The following is a 20,841-nucleotide window of genomic DNA, read 5'->3' as shown; positions in this document are numbered from 1 at the left end:
GAACGAGGAGGCTCTTGCAGCATGTGGTCTGGAGGTGCATTTGTGGGCCATAAAGTTTATAACTATGTCATGCCTTTGAATAAATTGAAGTGATATGCCATTTAAATAAGTTGTGATGTAGTGGTCTATTCAATGAACCTCCTTTCTATTAAATCATTTAGAGTGTTTTGTTTTGGGCTGACTACGACGTTGGGGGCGAGCAAATTACCTTTTGCCACATTTAATAAGAAAAGAATATATATAAAATTAATTTCAACACTAGAGAATAATTTAATTATATCTTAATTTTATTTTTAAAATATAAATACAGTAATTTATTAAATTTTACCATTTTGAAGTAAACACACCCGTAATTAAATCATCTAGTTATAACTTACAAAATGCTTTGGCACTATTTGAGCTTTCACATCAAAATTAAAGTCATTACCATTTGATGCAAACTTTTTTATTAAAAAATATTTAAAATTTTAAATACTAAAAATTAAAATTATTATTAAAAATAAATATTAAATGTTATTTTAAAAAATTAAATATTAAGTGACAAATAATAGTTTTAGATATGATTAGAATCGGTCATAGATGAATCAAATAGTTAGATGGGAGGTGAATACTATGTGACCTAAAAAATAAAATATTTTCTCATGTGAACATACTTTTCAAGGTGACACAAAAGAATTAACTTCAATGGAAATATAAACCAAGCAAAATAAATGCTAACATAAGAAATTTTACTTGACCTAGCTTCCTAATTCACAACCTTAGAAATTATAAAGTTGTGGTTTGGAAGGATTTAGAAATTGAGCATTCAACTTAGGCAAAAAAGACAAATTGATTCTTTTTTATTTGATTCTCTTTGAGGAGTAGTTGATTGGGTTATTTGTCTAGTAAATGTTGATCGACTAATAGCAATCGATTACTACCAGATTCAAAAACCAGGAAAGAGTTGCTATTGGAAGAAAGATGCAGATTAGCATTCAAATTCTAATGTTTCATAGAGTAACAATTGACTAGAGATGTTTTATCAATTATCTAGTTAACATTCTCTAGACTCATACGGAGAGGCTTTGTTAATAACCAAATTAAGATTTACTATAAAAATATATTTAAATCAAGGATCAGTTATAATTATTAGGAAATTGTCTTTAAATCCACATGCAAACTTAAATATTTACATTCAGCCCCTGTGTTAGTATAAATTTGTTCCTGATACGTGACTAAACCAGTTTATTTGTTTTTGCTCCCTAACCCTGATGAAATTACCATATTACCCTCATTTGGATTTAAAATACTCAACTGCTCCTTTCTCTCCTAACGTCCGACGCATCACTTTGCGACTCCAAACCTTGGCGACTCACTCCACCTTCGAGACTCCAAAACTTGGCAATGCACTCCACCTCCGTGACTCCAAACCATCGACGACGGACTCCCCGACTTCGTCCCTAAACTATCTCCATCGACATTGAAGGCAAACATTAGAGAGGTGACGGAACATGACTAAACCATATTATCCCCTTGAATAATCGTTAATTAAAATTTGTGTCCCCTAGATTTTGATTAATTTGTTATTCCTCTGTGAAAAATCGAAGCTTTAGTTTATGGGTGTTTTAATTCATGAGTATTTTTGATTTTGTGAGATTGAGGTTCAATAAAATTAGGTTTAGGTGTATGCATTGTAATTTTATGAATGAGTTTGTATTGCATCTTCAAAGAATATGAGATATGTGTAAATTTTGTAGTGATTATCAATAAATCAAGTAATATACTTAATTTAAGCACTTTAATGTCCAAAATCTTTAGGGTTGTACTTTAGGATATGAATGGGTAAATTATTATAATTATTGGTATTGTTCATTAACAAACTAATTAGAAAGAAAGAAGAGCCCCACTAAAGTATCATTTAGGCGAAGAAACCTCTTACAGTGTCGACAGCTCATACAGTAGTAGAACAAACAAAGAAATTGATTACAAGTAATGATTTCGAGCTACTGAGATTAGGGCTATATTTATAGCCCTTATCGGAGCGCCTGAAAGGGTTTCAAGCGTCTGAAGGTGGATAAAATTTTATCCACGTCGTACCGGATCATAATAGGTAGCTTTGTGATAAATTTTCTAGTCCAGGTGCCTGGACCAGGTCAGGGTGCCTGGACTGACCTGATCCAACCCATGACCAAGGCGTGCACCTGGGGTACCCTTGCTGCCCCGGATGACCGAGCGCCCGGACTAGGTCCGAGCGCCCTAAGTTCGAGTGCTTGGAAAAGCTCCGGGCACCCAGACTAAAGTCAACTCCTAGTTGACTTTTCATCCGAGTCTTTTGCTCTAGTTCCATTCACTCCACTCGCTTGGGTGATTTTAGTCATCCAGAATAGGACTCACTTCAACCCATTTTTTAGCCTTCTCGAGCAACCTTCCTGTAACAACCCAACTTTCCCTATTTCGAGTTCTAAATGTCCTTAAAAATATTTGGAAATACTTTTAAAATATTCTAGAGATTTTTAGAAATTTTTAGAGTATTTTTATGCGATTTTTGGAGGTTGTTTGGTATTTTTACTAAACAAAAGAAGTTTCAGCAAAAATAATGTACAAGCCAAGATTCAAACCAAAGACCCTGGACCCGAACTAAACCTTAACCGAACCCAGCCAACCAACTGTTCCACGGCTATTTTGTGAAAAGATAGGGAATGAAATATATTTAAGTTATAGTAAAGGACAGAAATACCTTAGGTTTAAAAAGGTTACAGAAAAATGGCCAAGCCGAAGCTCGACCCGGCGACCTCCGACCCAACCCGGGACTTAAGCAGAGCGGCGGACCAAGTGTGCCAGCGGGTGATGTTGTTCAAATAAGGGATGATAAATATTTAAAGGGTAGTGGATAATAGAAATAGTTAGTTATTAAAGGGAGAACTTTAGGGATTATTTTCAAAAAAAAAAAAAAACCCTAAACTTTTCCTCACCCTAAACTTTTATTCATTTATTTCATGGGAGTCAAATAGGTCCAAGTGCAATAGTTCTAGTATAGAAATTGTTTGATGTTGATTAGTTGATTTGTTTGTTTTTCTTTGACAAACATTACAAATTGTTGAGTCTAAGTTGGGTAACTTTGGTAAGCCTCTAACTAATCCATTTAATTTTCTTAGATTTTTGAAGTTTGTGTCTGATATTCTTCTATGTCATAGCCAGGTTTCTTCTGTTTGTGTCAAGGGACACTTAAGTAAGGACCAGTTATGTTGATTGCATAAATATTATCCTTTCTAAACCCTTTTAGTTTTATGGTAGAGTTATCTATGTGCTTAATTAAGCATTTAGAGGATAAGAACCTAACCTTATATTCAAAATCACACAATTGACTGATGCTAAGAAGATTGTATTTGAGATTTTCAACAAGTAATACTTTCTTAATAATAAAATTAGTTTTGAGTTGAATATTACCTATTCCAATAATCTTGAGTTTGTCGTTGTTTTCAAATGCAACTATTCCTAAGTTTTTGTATGTTAATTGAGTAAATTTGGTGTGATCCCCAGACATATGTTTGGAACAACCACTGTTCAATATCCACTTGGTTTCCTATAGCAGGTAGGAGTTAAAATCAATTTAGAATAAACTTGATTTGAAATTCGATAAGTTAAGTTTAACTTTAAGTTTTAAAATTTAATTTAAATGTTAAATTTTAATTTTAAATTTTAAACCCTTAATCTTAATCTTAATTTAATTTATTTTATTTTTTAAAAATTTTAATTTTGAGTTTAATATTAATTTTAATTTTGAGTTTAATATTTGTAACGCCCGAAAAATTCTCAAAATTATTTTAGAAATATTCTATGAATTTCTTGGAATTTTAGAATATTTTTATGGAATTTTTAGAGTAGCGGAAGTAGCAAAAACAAATAGAAGAGAAAATAGCCTACGCGGGAATTGAAACCGAGACCTATTGGGTCCTACGACTTATGGTGAACTCTAGTAACCAAGTGAACCCAGCAGGGCCGTGCTGAAAAGAAAGGGGATCAATTTTATTTAAGTTAGAGTTGGGCGAATTAATCCCTTAATATAAATAGGGAATCAAGTGAAGAGTTATTTTATTTTTAAACGTAACTCGCTCCTCCCTCACCCTAGTCACGCCGCCCTCTCTCTTTCTCCCTCACCTCTCGGCGCCAACCACAAGAAGGCTAGGGTTCCGTCCCAAGGGCTCCAAGAACACCTTCCGGCGACAATTCCGGCACGAGGGCATTCCTCTTCATGAGAAGAGCACGTAGGCGCAAGAGGGCCGTCGAGAGAATCGTCTCCACCGGAAAACTAGCGACTAGAATCATAAGAAATCTAGCGCAGAAGGTAAGAAACCCCTCACCTGCAGTATAAGTAGCTTTCGTATGATTGTGTGCCTTTAAATTTGCTATATGCAGATTTTTGTCGACCTACAGGGTGTATGTAACCCTCCTCACAAATTTAGGGATTAGTCGAGCATCTCTAGATGGGTCGGACATGTTTTTCCCCTTTAGTTGGAGGTTTTAGACGTTGTCGGGTGCCTAGAGGTGGTCTCCCTAATAGAGAGGAGAGATGACGTACACCAAGTGTTCGATAAAATAACCAGTATAGTTTTAGACAGTTTAACAGCTCAGTTAAATGCAACAGAAACATTTAAGATCGTATAGTAGTCTTGCTCCAGTTTTTACAGGACTAGATGTCCAATGGGTGGGCTCCCACAGTCGCCTCTAGGTTCAGACAACCTAGTTCTAGGTTTAGACAACCTAGTAAGAGCAAGACAAGCATTATTAGCTTATGTTCAGTATTTTACTTTTAGCAATGGCACTGTACTGGATCAGATATCCATTGGGTTGGGCTCCCACAGTCGTCCCTAGGTTTAGATAACCTAGTAAACCCTACTAAATTCGGGACTTGCAAACCCGGGTCTAGTTAGGGATGCGCGCATAACAGGTACAGTTGTCAGGCCCAAACAACAGCATGATTATTATTTTAATCTATCTATGATAAATAATTTTCAAAAACTCATAAATCAGTTGTGTATACAGTTTGAATTTAATTCTAGCTTAGTTTCAGTTTTAGCTCAGTTCATGCTTCAGCTTAGTTTTCATTATTGATACACGTGATAGTTTTATGATTAGTTTTGGCTTCTATGTTTGTATGATACCATGCCATGCTCTCACCTGTTCAGCATATATTTCAAATAGCATGTTTTTAAAGCATAAATTGCATTGTATGCATGTTTTGTGAGGTAGATGGTTTCTTACTAAGCGTAAAGCTTACAGATACTTCTTTCCTTATACTGCAGATAAAGGTAAAGGAAAGATGGATTAGCGGAGGCTGGAGGTTAATGCGATGAAGATGTGTGTGGAAGGAACCTGAAATGAAGATCTTGGAGAAATTAGCAAACTAAGACTTTAGATTTTATATAATGTTATTTCCGCATTTCTAGTTATTTTAATGCCTTGAATCATGAAAGACTTGTTTAGATTGTTAGTACTTATACTCATAATCTTAGTTATGTGTTATTAGTATGTTCCCAGTTATTATAGAACTCTTGTAGGTGAATTTGGTACGAAATAGTGCTGAAATCAGAGTTTTTCTGCGAAATCAGAAACCCCGATCGATCAGCAGATCGATTGGGGGCCCTCAATCGATCAGCGGATCGATTAGGAGCCTAGTTCCGCGAACAGTAAGCTTCTGGATCGATCAGCCGATCGATCCAGACGCATTCTGTCGCAAACAGAAAGTTCCGGGATCGATCGTTCGATCGATCGGGAAATCGCTCCCGCGAACAGAGAGCTCTGGAATCGATCACTGGATCGATTGGCCAGTCTGGATCGATCAGTCGATCGATCCAGACGCTAGTTCCCGCGTACAGTAGGGTCCTGAATCGATCACTGGATCGATTGCCCAACCTGGATCGATCAGCCGATCGATCCAAATTAGTCTCCGTGCACAGTAGCACGCTGGATCGATCCGTGGATCGATCAGAGGCCTAGTACTAGCTGAAAACACTTTAGTTCAGCCCCAGATGACAGCAAAACCTAGAACACCCCTTCTAGCATAGCCACAGCACTTCAAGGGATAGTTTAAACATCAAGTTCAGATAGTATAGCGATTAACAAAAGCATATTCATTAGTTCAGCAAAACTTTCATCAGATCAGCTTTCCGCACATGAATTAGTTAGCCTAATGTAATGATCGACCTCACAGTCTAGTTAGTAAGAGGCGGGTCGTTACAATATTAATTTTAATTTTTAATTTAACTTTTTAATTTTAATTTTGAGTTTAATTTTAATTTTAATTTTAACTCGATCTACATTTTCTATCAGGGAATCCTATAATTTTGTGAGATGAGTCAAGTTTAATTTCATGATTTGGTTTAACTTTATGTTAGATTTAAGTTTAACTTTGGGTTCAACAAACTGGTATTTTTTGGATAAACTTCTGGGCCATGGTGAGTCACCTGGACATCATTAGAATAATCATGTCGTCGAGGTTTTCCAAATAGTCCTATCCACTGAACTTAGTACAAAACTTTGGTCTAACTAGTTACGATCCATAAGGGGTAGCTTCAGTTAGTTCCACTAAGCCAAATGCACCAGGTCGAAGTCATATCTTCCTAGACATGCATAGACAAAGTTTCCTTAACTTACTATCATCTAAAACTTCACCAGTACCGATGGTCAAGTTAAACTTTTGTCCCTATTTTAGCTAGTCCTAATTACCCTGCCAGGTAAGTTATTATTTTGGAGATGCCAAATAATTTGGAGCCTCCCCCTGAATTATTGAGCTTGATTTTCAAGTTTTGGATTTGTGTCAATTACTTTTATAATTATAGTGGACTTGATGGTAATTAAATTTGTTTGATTTTATTTTATTTTTAATTGTAGAATTTAGTTTTACAGATTTATTTTGGTTTGAATTTAATATTTTAATTGAATTTGATTTTATGTGGTGGATCTCATTTTTAGGTACATAATATTGGTTGATTCCTACTTGCGTGGTTAGACATGCTTTTGGAACCCAAGATTTAGTTTGGGGCTTGTTTTGATTAACTAATGATATAAAGGATTTGTTGGTGGATTTGATTTTCTGTAGGTCCTTTTTGCTGAAATTCTTCTTTCTCTTGGTGAACATTTTTCTTACTAGGTTCATCAGGTATTATTCATCCTCTGAGTCTTGGTCAGACTCAACTTCTGATTTTGGTTTTTTTCTAATGTTTAACTTCTTTTAAAGGTTCTGTAAGAAGAGCAACATCTTTTTCGACCTGCTTTGAGTTAGTCTATTCATGGAGTTCAAGTTCACAAAATAATTCATCTAGTTTTAATTTAGATAGGTTCTTCAAAATTTTGTAGGCATCCACGATGGATACCCACAGTGCATTTCGAAGAAACACGTTTAGGGCATACCTTATCAGGTCGCGGTTCTCCTTCTGGTGGCTGATGGTGTGAAGCCTGTTGAGGATGTCTTTTATCCTCGCGTGTAGTTGACTCGTAGATTCTCCTTCTTACATTTTTATGTTAAATAATTTATTTAAATAAATATCCCTTTTTGTTATCTTTACATTGTTGGTTCCCTCATGTAATTTGATAAGTTTATCCCACAGCTCCTTCGCATTTTCATGTGGGCCGACGCGGTTCAGTTCTTCCTTCGTTAGCCTACACTGGAGTGTGTTGAGAGCCTTGAAGTTGATCTGAGCCTTCTTCTTCATTTTTGGATTCCACTATTCCGAGTCCATTGGAATTCCAGCAGTGTTGACGGGAGCCTTGTAGCCTCTAGTGATGCTGAACCACTGGTCGAAGTCGGTCTTCAGGTATACCTCCATCCGCTTCTTCCAGTATGAGAAGTCGTCACCATTGAATAGGGGAGGGCGAACAGTGATGTACTCTTCAAGTTGTGCCATTTGAGTGCTAAAAGGATAAACTAAAGAAGATATCAAGACTTGGTCTTGGATTAGCAGAGTTTGAGATATAAATATAAAAATATAGAAAAATTTGAGAAGTGTTGCACCAATCTCAAATTAAAACCAAACGAAAAAATTATCTGAAAAGTTTTATCAATTCAGATGGAATGCAAAGCAATCTGAAAGTGATTCCCCTAGTTTGATTGGTGGTTGCACCAAATCAAAGCATAACCTACTCTGATACCACTTGTTTGATCAATCGCACGTGAAAGGGGGGGTGAATCACGTGGTTTTCAAAAACTCATTTTGTCGATTTTAAAATTACGAGTATGCATCGGAAAAGAATAAGAAAATAGACAAACACCAGATAACACAAGTGATTTTACTTGGTTCGGAGCCTTCGGTGACTCCTACTCCAATACTCAGATCCCATGGACCTACCGATGAGTAATCCACGAAAAACCTCTTCCGATACCTCCGGAAGAGGGAATTGAGTACAAGAAGATTAGAACAAGTGCAACACACTGCACTTGTCCTTTTGCAGTAAATAAGTACACAAATAGAACTTATTACCGACACGTAGGATCAAGCTTCGTGTGTCGTTGTCGATCTATCAGCCATGATCGAAAGTCCTCAGAATAGTCGTTGGGCGTAGTAGCTTTGCAGCAGAGTCGTAGCAGAAGCCTGGAGAAGTCGGAAGCTCAAAAAGATGCGTAGAAGCTCGTATGCCAGTCTTGTGTCAATGCTTTCTTGAGACAGCCTTATAAAAGGCATGGAAGGTGCCTTCCATAACCATGGAAGGTGCCTCCATTGAGGCAAATTTGATCCTGAATAGCCCGGTACTTATCCACGACTTTGGTCAAAATTTATCTTATGGAAGGCACCTTCTATGAACAGTATGAAGGCGCCTTCGGACACTGTACATTCGAAGGCAACTTTTTTCCTTTGTCCTGTAAAACAACATTAGTTCAAATAACTTGCAAAACAAGTATTAGGACAATAATAATTTAAAAATAAAGAGTGATAATTAGTTCCTACCCTCTCAGAACCAGGAACTAGTCAAGGTCTCAATTTAAGGATCCAAAATGGATCTAAACTGGGCCGACACTTACTGTCCCTCAAACCGGGACACGTGCTTACAAGGTCACTCTCCTCCAGTACCTTATCTTAACTTACCAACTTTCTATACATCAGGTCAGTCCGTCGACCTGTCTGGACTTCACATCAGCTATCTGGTCGGCCTGTTGACCTATCTGGATTTCTCGCCAGATATCCGGTCAATCCATCAACCTATCTGAACTTCATATTGCACACTTAATCATGTGGTTAGATCACAACAGAACCTAACTTAACTTACTTGTCATTCATCAAAACCAGTGTTAGACCATTAGTGCAAACTGCACCAATAGATGACACATTATCCAATGAGGGAGGAGTAGGCGTTGGTCTGACCTAGGTCTTCAGTAAAATCCAAAAGTCAAAACCGAACTATCCTGAGACTATTTAAATATTTTGTATTTATATTTCATATTATGTTTGTTGTGCTAACTTTGTGATGTAGAAAATCAAAGCTAGAGTTAGGGTATTCCAGACGCTTGGAAAGGATCCCGGCACCCGGGAGATCCGAGAGACTAGAAAGGATCCAGGCACTCGGAAAGACCAAATCTAGCCATGCAAGCAGTTGAGTTGACATATCATGGCTGGCTGGCACACATCAAATTTCAGGCGCCTAAAAGGGATTCAAGCCCCAGGTAGGGATTAGTCACCCGAGAAGGATAAAGTTGACTTGGATAGAGGTTCATTAAGGTGCAGCCACGTCAGCTGTCCAAGCGTCCGGAAGGGATCCAGGCGTCTGGACTTGGATAAATCAGTGATGAAGGTAAATCAAATAGGTCTCAGTGGAGGCACTCAGAGCTAGTACATGCACTTGAAAGAGGCTATAAAAGAAGGGTTCGACCGACAGCTTGATTTATTCATTTCATATGACTTTCATTCTTGTGTGCTACTCCAGAACCTTCATTACGATGCCAAAATACTGTTCCTACAACCAACGCCTCATCTTCTACTATAATTATTATCGGTATTAATTTCATTATTGTCATTTTTTATTATACTTGATTATTGTAATTTTTGATCATATATTGAATTACCTAATAAAAGCACTTAGTGAGTGCTAGCCTTGGACTAGCAATCGTCGGGTTGTGAACCAATTAAAAACAATGGTCTTAGCATTGCTTCTAATTTCTATTTATTTTGTTGTGTTTCTCTCGTGTTTTATGAAAAAGTGAAAAAGAGACGAGCACTATTCACCCCCTCTAGCATTGTTTTCGATCCTAAACTTTGTTCTTATGTCATGTGGTGCAGACTGTTTAGAAAGAATCAACACTTTAGGGTGTTATTTCAAAGGCACGAGATATGGAAATGTTAGATGTCGGTATGTGGTTAAAAACTAAGTGCTCTAGGATTTGTACGTGGGGGCTAATGCACATGAAAGGTACTTATGGGAAAGAGTCTGGAGCACTGAAACATAGCCTGAAATGGTGTGATGATTTGCTCCAAGATTTTCAAAGATGTGTAGCAGAATTGAGACCTCAACCCACTAAAGAAGGTTGTTGAAGAGCCATAGAATAGACAGATCTACTACCAAGAACATTAAAGCTAGAGGTTGATGCTTGTATCAATGAGAAATTGAGTCATTATAGAGTTGGTGGAGTGATACATGTAGAAATTAAGAGAAGGAAAAAACTAGTCATATTATTGGATCTTAAAATTGATACAGAGTATAAGGTCTTATATAGTTAAGTTAAGAAATCCTAAACTCTATTAAAAAAAAAGGAAAAAGTCCAAATTGTCCTAAAATCTATAAACAAATAAATATATAATCTAATATCCCCCCTCAAACTCACGATGCTATAGCTAGAAGCATTGAGAGTTTGTCAGATAAAAAATGAAAACATAAAGCGAAATGTGCCTTGATAAACATATCAGTAATTTGTAGCTTTGAAGGAACAAAAGATAATGTGATTGTGCCAATCTGAAGACGGTAACGAGTAATGTGACAATCAATTTTAATATGTTTCGTCCGCTCATGAAAAACTGAATTGCGTGTAATTTGAATAGCATTCTAATTATCACAATATAACGGAGTATGTTAATGAAGAGAGACACCCATATCTGCAAGCAACCAACGCAACCAAATTATCTCACAAGTAGTTGAGGCCATGACACAATACTCAACTTCTATGGAAGATATAGAAATTACATCTTGCTTTTTACTCTTCCAAGAAATGAGGGAATCACCAAGAAAAATACAGAAGCCAGTGGTAGATTTGTGATCCGTAGGATCACTAGCCCAATCTGCATCAGAGTATGCACGTAGCTCAAGAGATGAAGTAGAAGGAAATAAAAGGCTTTGAAATTGAGTGCCCTGAAGATACCTGAGAATACGAAGAACAACAGCCCAATGAATTGTTGTTGGTGCAGCGATAAATTGACTACCACATGAACAACATACGCAATATCTAGACGAGTCAAGGTGAGATAAACCAAGCTTCCAACAATAGTTCTGTACAAACTAGGATCCAGTAAAGGTGAGCCATCAGATGGAGAATATCGAGCATTAATCTCTATAGGAGTATCAACAACTCTATTATCAGTAAGATAAGCACACTTAAACAGATTATATATATACTTTGACTGAGATAAAAGATAACCTTTCGGGGAATAAGCAACCTCAATGCTTAGAAAGTAGCGTAGTATACCCAAGTCTTTCATGGTAAAACAATCAGCCAACTCAGACGTCAAGGAAGCAATTCCATCAGAATCATCACCAGTAATAATCATGTCATTGACATATAATGATAAAAGAATACGAGCTGCACTTGTACATTTGACAAATAATGTTGAATCATGATTACTAGGATGAAAATCAAACGAAGTAATCACTATAGAGAACTTTTCAAACCAAGCATGAGGTGCTTGTTTGAGACCATAAAGCGCTTTACAAAGCCTGCAAACTTCACCAGGTTTGTGTGAAATACCAGGAGGAGGTTTCATATAAACTTCTTCATGAAGATCACTATTTAGAAATGTATTCTTGACATCCATCTGAGATATTCTCCATCGACAAACAGAAGCAACAACAATCAGAGTACGAACAGTTGTCATTTTTACAACAGGAGCAAATCTTTCTTCATAATCCATGTCATACTCCTAAGAATAACCTTTAGCAACAAGACTAGCTTTGTATCGTTCGATAGATCCATCAGATTTAATTTTGATCTTATATACCCAATGAGAACCAATAGTATATTTTTTTTGTGGTAATGGAACCAAATCCCATGTATGACTCTGATGCAAAGCAGTTAGTTCCTCAGCCATAGTACTCTACCAAAGTGGGTTACAAATAACTTCTCTATAAGATTCAGGCTCAGAAAGACAATGAATAGATACAACAAATGAAGCAAAAGAATAAGAATAACAAAAGTAAGCAAAATCTGGTAGTTTAGTAGACTTACAAACACAAGTGAATTGACGATGGTGGAAAGAAGGATCATCCACAATCTCAGGAGATAATTGGGTAGTGGCAGAAGGAGGAACATGTGGAGTGGATATCTCAGGAACCAAAGTACCAGATTCAATTGAACTACCAATAGGATTTGTGGGTGAATCTTTCTCAGTATAGTATTGAAAGGATCAATACAAAGCAGATCTGACTTTGCCATATTATGTGAACTAGCCAGAATAGAAAAGAATGGAATATGTTCAAGAAATACAACATGACGAGAACCATACAATTTTTGACTAATGGGATCAAAGCAATGATATCCTTTTTTACTAACACCATAACCTAGAAAGACACAAAGAGCAGACCGAGAGGCTAACTTATTACGCTCTGCATGTGGATGAAGGATAAAGCAAGTACAACCAAAAACACGCAAAGAGAAATAGACAGGAGCATACCCATACAATTTTTCAAAAGGTGACAAACCTGAATTGTGTGAGGTTGGAATTCTATTAATGACATGAGCAGCAGTAAGGATTGCTTCCCCCTAAAAGACACTAGGAACACTAGCAGACAATAAAAATGAACGAGTTGTTTCAACAAGATGTCTATGTTTCCGTTCAGCCACATCATTTTGTTCAGGAGTATCTGTACACGAGGTTTGATGAATAATACCATCAGAAGCAAGTAAATGTGAAAATTGATTCGAAATGTATTCACCCCCCAAATCACAACGAAAATACTTTATGACACTAGAATGTTGAGTTTTCACAAGAGCTCTAAAGTTATTGAAAATTATAAGATAATCAGACCTGTGTTTCATAAGATAGACCTAAGAGTAACAAGTGCAATCATCAATAAATGAAATATAATACCTTGACCCCCTTTGTAGGAATAGGAGAGGGTCCCCACACATCAGAATGAATAAAATCAAATAGAAAAAGAAACACTTTTAGAAAATGGTAAGGTAGAAAATTTGGTCAGTTTACAACCACTACAATCAGAAATATCAGAACTTTTTAAAGGTCCTAATGCTCCTGTAGAGGCTAAAAACTACAAACGAGGCACTGAAACATGACCTAAGCGAGAATGCCACAAATAAAAATCAGAAGATGAACGACTCAGATGAAAAGATGATAAATCCACACTTAAAGCTACAACTTCTGGTAATTTGAGTTGATCTAAAACATAGAGTCCTCCTTACATATGACCTATCCCAATCAGCCTCTGAGATTGCAGGTCCTGAACATAACAATCGGATGAAGAAAAAGAGACTAGGTATCCAAACTCATATAATTGACTAACAGAAATAAGATTTAAAGTAAGACTCGGAATATAATAAATATTAGTAAGAGATAAAGAAGATGTAACAATTGAACCAACACCTACTAATGACATAGGAGTACCATCAGTAGTCACAATAGATATAGATGAACTGTGAGAAAAAGAAACAAAAGATGACAAATTGGATGACATATGATGAGAGGCACCAGAGTCCAAAATCCACAAGGATGAAGATATACCTGAAATAGCAGACGACGACAAACATATATGAGAGAAAGCTGGCATGTCAGAGGGATGTGAAACAAGGAACTGTTGAAACTGCTCAAATATATATAAATTAAATTTCCATGAAGCATTTGTGGTCGCACAAAAACTGTAAGGAATAATGAAACAGAACGAATAATTTGCAGAATAACCAAACTGTAAGGATAACATTTATATGATTCACAAAAACTGATGTCAGGATGACCTGTGATTACATAAAGAATCTGAGGCAGAAAACGATGTCAAATGTAGAAATTAGTAGCACAGAGTGTCAGTGTCAAAATTAGTAGAAAAGGATGTCAGTGCCGAAATCAGCAACACAGGACTTCAGCACTGAAATCGGTAGAAAAGAGCATCGGTGTCGAAATTGATAACACAGGACATCAGTGCCGAAATCGAAAAAAAATAGTGTTGCCGTCGAAATCGGTAGAAAATAATATCGACGCCGAAATCGGTAAGACAGGACATCGATGTCAAAATCGACTGAAAATAGATGTCGGCGTCGAAATCAACAACAGCAGGACAAAAAATAGATATCGACGCCGAAATCAATAACAGCAATAGGAGACGGCAGTGGCAATAGGAAGCAATAACAGGGAGTGGTAGAAAAAATTAGGTCAGAAAAGAAGAACCGCTCTGATATCATGTAGAAATTAAGAGAAGGAAAAAATTGACCATATTATTAGATCTTAAAATTGATACAGAGTATAAGGTCTTATATAGTTAAGTTAAGAAATCCTAAATTCTATAAAAAAAGGAAAAAGTCCAAATTATCCTAAAAGCTATAAACAAATAAATATATAATCTAACAATACAAATCATCATGGAAGGAAGATATATGAATTTGGGAGACACACACAAACACCACACTTGGTTACGAAGGTAAATTCAATGCAATTCATGAAAGACTAGCGTTCGCTAATGCTCGGGGTTTAAAAAGACTTTTGGTTGTTTTGACTAGTTAACATATGTGCAGACAGTCATGGATGGTGATGAGAATTTACATTATATGAGAGCTCAAATTTTCCAAATTAGCAAACTTATGGAGAAAACACCCACTATTACTCTTGTACATATTAGACGCACAACAAACTTTGTTGCCAATCAGAAAACATGTTTTGTTTCTTCTTTCCCTTCTCCACTTGTTTGGGAGAATGAGAATTAAGCAGCTTGGTTGAAAAACTTATAATTTGACATTATTTAAATGAGAATTATGAGTTTTCTTATAAAAAAACATAAGAAATTATATTTGACCCCCGCTTCCTGCTCCGTAATTTGCTGTTGAGAATATTTGAATTAATCATCTCAAGCTGTTAAGTAAAGAAGGATGAATTATTTAGAATAGTTGAACTACCTTGTATATGGCCGAGTCAACCGAGTGTCGAGTCACCAAGTGCCAAATTATCGAGTTGGAAGAGTAACTCGACTGCCGAATGCCGTAATGTCGTGCTGGAGTAAATAAGGAAATAACCTTAGAATTACAAAAGGCAATTAATTAAAAATTATATTAATTAAAAGATACATAATTATATGGACTCTTTTAATTCTACTCAATATGTAATATAGAAATAAATATTCAAAAAAATGTATATTTTAAATTTTGTAGTAATTATAAATATTCTTTTTTTTATTTCGAAATAGAAATATTAATTTCAAAATAATAAGAATTAAATCTCTAATTATATTTAGAGATAGATGTGTCAATCTCAAATATTTTAAACTTATTTTTATTTATTACCGGTATACCAATTTTAATCTCTAATTATATTCAAATATTTTAATTTCAAATATCTATCCTGAAAATAACCTCTTGTAAAAAGTAAACTATGTATAATTAATCTTTCTCTGAGATTCCGCATGACAAAAGTTTCATGCATAAGATTGTCTTTTTCTTTTACTGGTATATCAATTTTGAATATTTTTAATTTTTTTAATTTAACTTTTGCTTTGATATTTGTTTTCATGTTTACAATTATTTATTTTTTTTAATAACTATTAATTTGTTGCCACAATTGTCATTCAATGAAATCATAAGGTTTTTTTTAAGTATTTTTCTTAATACTTGCTGATATGCATGAATAATTTGTGTATCGTTTTCCATAATAATTGCTGCATTTTAATAACTCTTTTTATTTCAAAATAGAAAATATTAATGTCAAAATAATAAGAATTAAATCTATATTTATCTTTAGAGATAAATGCGTCAAATATTAAATATTTTTTCATTTATTTTTATTATTACTTACCAATCTTGAATATTTTTTTTTAAAAAATTATTTAACTTTTTCCTTATATTTATTTCCATGTTTACAATTATCTATTTTTTTAATAACTATTAATTTGTTGATTTTCCTTTTTAAAAATATTTTCATTAATACTTGCTAATCAGCATGAATAATTCGTTTATTTTCCATAATAATTGTTGCATTTATTTGTAAAGAAAGTTTAGAATTGACATTATAAATATGAGCAAATTGACACCTAATTTTACTCACATTAACAAATCTAATCTTTTACAATGGAACTGAAAGGAATGGTGACTCTCTCTTTCATTGTTTTCTTTTGTATCATTAGTGGTATAATCTCCAAGAGGTTTTTTTTTTTTATGCATGACCATTTGATTTACAATACATATGGTCCTATGATTTATATTGTTTGTTTTAATCTATATATTCTCAGCTAGAGGAATAGATGCGGAGCTTGCAAACGAAGGAATATCTAATGCGCAGGTGAACGATTTGATACCAGATTGCAATGGCCAGTGTAATGGTTGCATACCATGCATAGCACAACCATACATTGAGCCACCGACTACCAGTGGAACGAGAAGGCTCTTGGAGCATGTGGTCTGGAAGTGCGTTTGTAGCTAGGGCCCTAAAGTTTATAATGATGTCATGTTTTTGAATAAATTAGAGTGATACGCTCATTTAAATAAGTTGTGGTGGAGTGGTGTCTATTCAATTAACCTCCTTTCTATTAAATCATTTAATAAGAAAAGAATATATATATATAATTAATTTCAACACTAGAGAATATTTTAATTATATCTTAATTTTATTTTTTTTATATAAATACAGTAATTTATAAAATTTTACCATTTTGAATAAATCACACCCCTAATTAAATCCTCTAGTTATAAGTTATAACTTACAAAATGCTTTGGCACTATTTGAGCTTTGCATCAAAGTCATTACCATTTGATGCAAAAAAAAATTATTTTAAAATATTTAAATTTTTAAATACTATAAAATAAAATATATTATTAAAAATAAATATTAAATGTTATTTTTAAAAAATTAAATATTAGTAACAAATAAAAGTTTAGATATGGTTAAAATCGATCATAGATGAATCAAATAGTCAGATGGGAGGTGAATACTGTGTGACCTAAAATATAAAATATAAAATATTTTCTCATGTGAATACACTTTTCAAGGTGACACATAAGAGTTGAGTACAATGAAAATATAAAACAAGCAAAATAAATGCTAACATAAGAAATTTTACTTGACCCGTGGCTTCCTAATTCACAACCGTAAAAATTATAAAATTGTGGTTTGGAAGGATTTGGAACTTTGAGCATTCAACTTAGGCAAAAAAAAAAAAAATCAAAACAAATTGATTATTTTTTATTTGATTCTATTTGAGTAGTCGATTGGTCTATTTGTCTAGTAAATATTGGTCGACTTATAGCAATCAATTGCTGCTATATTTAAAAACCAAGAAAGAGTTGCTATTGGAATAAAAATGCAGATTAACATTCAAATTCTAGTGTTTCATAGAGTAACAATTGACAAGAGACTTTTGTCAATTATTCTTTTATCACAGATAAATCAATCTAAAATTTGTCTTTAATTTATTTTTGTCAAAAGTATTTGTTTTCTCCTATGATAATTATTTTCCTATTTGTATTATCTAATTGTTTTTAATCACTATATGCCAAGATAGCCATTCCATATATAAAATCATAGGGTTTTATTTTTAAAATATTTTTTAATATTTTCTCAACAGGAATATTTGGTTTTTTTCTTAATATTTGTTGAATTTATTTGTCAAGAAATGTGAGAATTACATTATAAATACTAGCAAATTGCCACTACCTACAATAACAATCTAACATTTCACAATGGAGGTGAAAGGAATGATAATTATCTCTTTCCTTGTTTTCTTTGGCATCATTAATGTTATAATCATGACCAGGTTTTCTCACCATTTGATTTAGGATGCATACGATCCTCATATTTATTTGTTCTAATCTATTCACAGCTAGAGGAATCTATGCGGAGATCGCAAGGGAAGGAAGCTCTATTAATGTGCAAGTGAATAAGGAGGCCGCAATTAGAGAGTGGTGGCGAATATCCATAGGGTCGACACCACCGAATTGTAAGTGCAAGTGTGATGGTTGCACACCGTGCAGAGCAAAGTTGATCATTGTGCCACCCACATCGAGTGGAACGAGGAGGCTCTTACCAGAGAAGCACAAATGGACCACGGAGGACGGTCCAACATTAATGATTATTTGCGCTACATAGGTATTAAACTCTCATTGTTTGAAAAACTCATCCATCCTTTTATTATCATACCAAGCACTGGGTTACAGAATAAGGTTTGGAAGTGCATTTGCCGCTAGGGCTCTAAAATTTTTCCATTTGCCTTGTAATATAATAATATATATCAAAATGAGCCTTTAAAGTAGTTGGGGGTGAAGCTGTGGATTCAATAAATCACATTTATATTAAATTATTTAGTAGTAAAAGAATATATCAAATAAATTAATTTAATTTAAAATTTTTATTTAAATATAGTAATTTATAAAATTTTGTTATTTTAAATTAATCACACCCCTAATTAAATTGACTAATTATAGCTTACAAAATGCATTGCCAAACTTCATTGGCACGATTTGAGCTGTCATAGCACATTAGAAGTGATATCAAGAATGGCTTTACGTAATTGCATTGTCCACGGAACCACTTCATTTGTGATAGTTTTAGAAAAGCTAAAAATCCTAAGGTAGTAGCATATTATTTGATGTTGATCCATTTTATTTTTTAAATATTTAAAATTTGAAGATATTTTTTGAATACTTAAATAAACATATAAATATTATTTAAAAAGAAATATTAAATGTTATTTTCCAAAGTTTAATGTCAGTAACAAATAGTTTCATAAAATGGATCATAGAAAACTCAAAGAATGAGAAGGGAGCTAGGTGGATTATCAAAAGAAAAAAAAAATGAGGGGAGGTGAATAGGAGGTGACCTGAAAATAAAAATATTTTTCCTTGGAAAAGTTTTACAAGGTAACAAAAGTGTTAAGTGCAGTGGAAATTTAAAACAAGCAAAACAATTGCTAATATAAGAAATTTTCGACGGGCAGGAAGAAGCTTCCGATGGTTGCCTTTTTCGGACAATATTAGCTTCAATCTTGATAATATCAATATAGTAATTAAGTGTTATCAGTTGATTTCTCTAACCTCTCCCACCTGATTATCCACAGCAAAATTTAAACTTCTTGTGTCAACAAAAGTACGATGTATATTATAATTAGCTATAACAATCTTAATTATTAAAGTATTATCATGGGGCACTTCCACCTCCTTCAAATCATTGGGCACGAAACTAATCTCGGACCCTTGTGTCTGCTCCTGGCTACAACAGATCATGTGGATCTTCAGTCAGCAAGTGTGCGACTTCGTCGCCCAATTGGAATCTCCATCATTCGGGCCTCCTACGATCATGCCAATATCCCCAAGTAGTATTACTACAATTTTCCTCTTACCGCATCGAGGATGCTCCTACTGCACCCGAGTAGGAGTCTGGGCCTGATTCTCTTACTACTGGAGCGTTCTTTGGCACCACTTGGCGCCCTGGTGGTCTCTTCGAGGTAGTCCGTTCAGCCGCTGATAATGCCAGCGGTTGGGAGATGGTGAACGTCGATGGAACCCTGGGTTAGCCACTTGGTGCTTCTCCAGATTGTAATGATAACAATCTTGAGTGTTGTATATCTTCGATTGGTGATATGTACAGAATTTTGGTGGAGCCCATCTAGGGGCTGAGGGAATCTCGTCCGCTCGGCCTCCATGTGTTGTACGGCGTGAGGTTGTTGCTCTTGATGCTGAGGCTAAGGGCCAACTCAGGATCCTTTGCGAGGAAGAGGCGGAGGTGACATTTGATGCCCAGGAGCCGAGACTGCAGTGGGCGGAGCGACCTCCTTCTTCCGAGTGGATTGAGCTTCTTCTATATTAATGTACTTGGTCTCCTGACCAAGTTGATGATCAAAGTCCCTTGGGAACTTCTTAATCAGAGAGTGAAAAACTCACTATCTGCGAGCCCTTGAGAGAAGGCACTCATGAGAATCTCAGGGGTGGTCGAGGGAACATCTATGGCCACCTGATTAAACTTTTTGATGTAAGCCCTGAGCATCTCCTTGGGCTCCTGCTTAAGTGAAAAGAGGCTTAGTGTGGTTTTATGGTATCGGCGGCTACTGTTAAAATGATGAAGGAAAGTCTTACAGAAATCCTTAATACATTAGATGGATTGGGCCGGCAATCTGTTAAATCACATTTGTGTCGAACCAGAGAGTGTGGTGAGAAACACAAACACTTGACACTTCATGTCATCCATATATTGATGAAGGATGATAGCATTTTTAAACTTAAGGAGGTGGTCTTCTAGGTCAGCCCCCCCCCCCCCCCCCCCTCCAATATTCCCCAATTGTCCTCGGAAGTGTCTTGCCAATTTATCCTCCAATATTTCATGGGAGAAAGGCATGCTTATCCGCTCGGGAGAGTCGTTGACCATCGGGGCTTTTCCTTTACACAAATCTCATGCGGGCACGTCCCCAGAAGATGATACTTTGGGCCTTTCCTCTCGGTCCATCTCTTCGAGAGGAGTGCACAATAAT

The 20,841-nt window shown here is 35.2% G+C and overlaps 1 pseudogene; it reads left to right on the top strand.

Moving 5' to 3' along the window:
* Positions 1-20,183, top strand: part of LOC122013667 — a 24,508-nt pseudogene extending 4,325 nt beyond the window's left edge.
* Positions 20,184-20,841: the final 658 nt, after the last annotated feature.

This window comes from Zingiber officinale, chromosome 8B (genome assembly GCF_018446385.1).
Source record: "Zingiber officinale cultivar Zhangliang chromosome 8B, Zo_v1.1, whole genome shotgun sequence".
In the NCBI taxonomy this organism is placed as follows: domain Eukaryota; kingdom Viridiplantae; phylum Streptophyta; class Magnoliopsida; order Zingiberales; family Zingiberaceae; genus Zingiber; species Zingiber officinale.
This window is presented reverse-complemented; position numbering and strand designations above follow the sequence as displayed.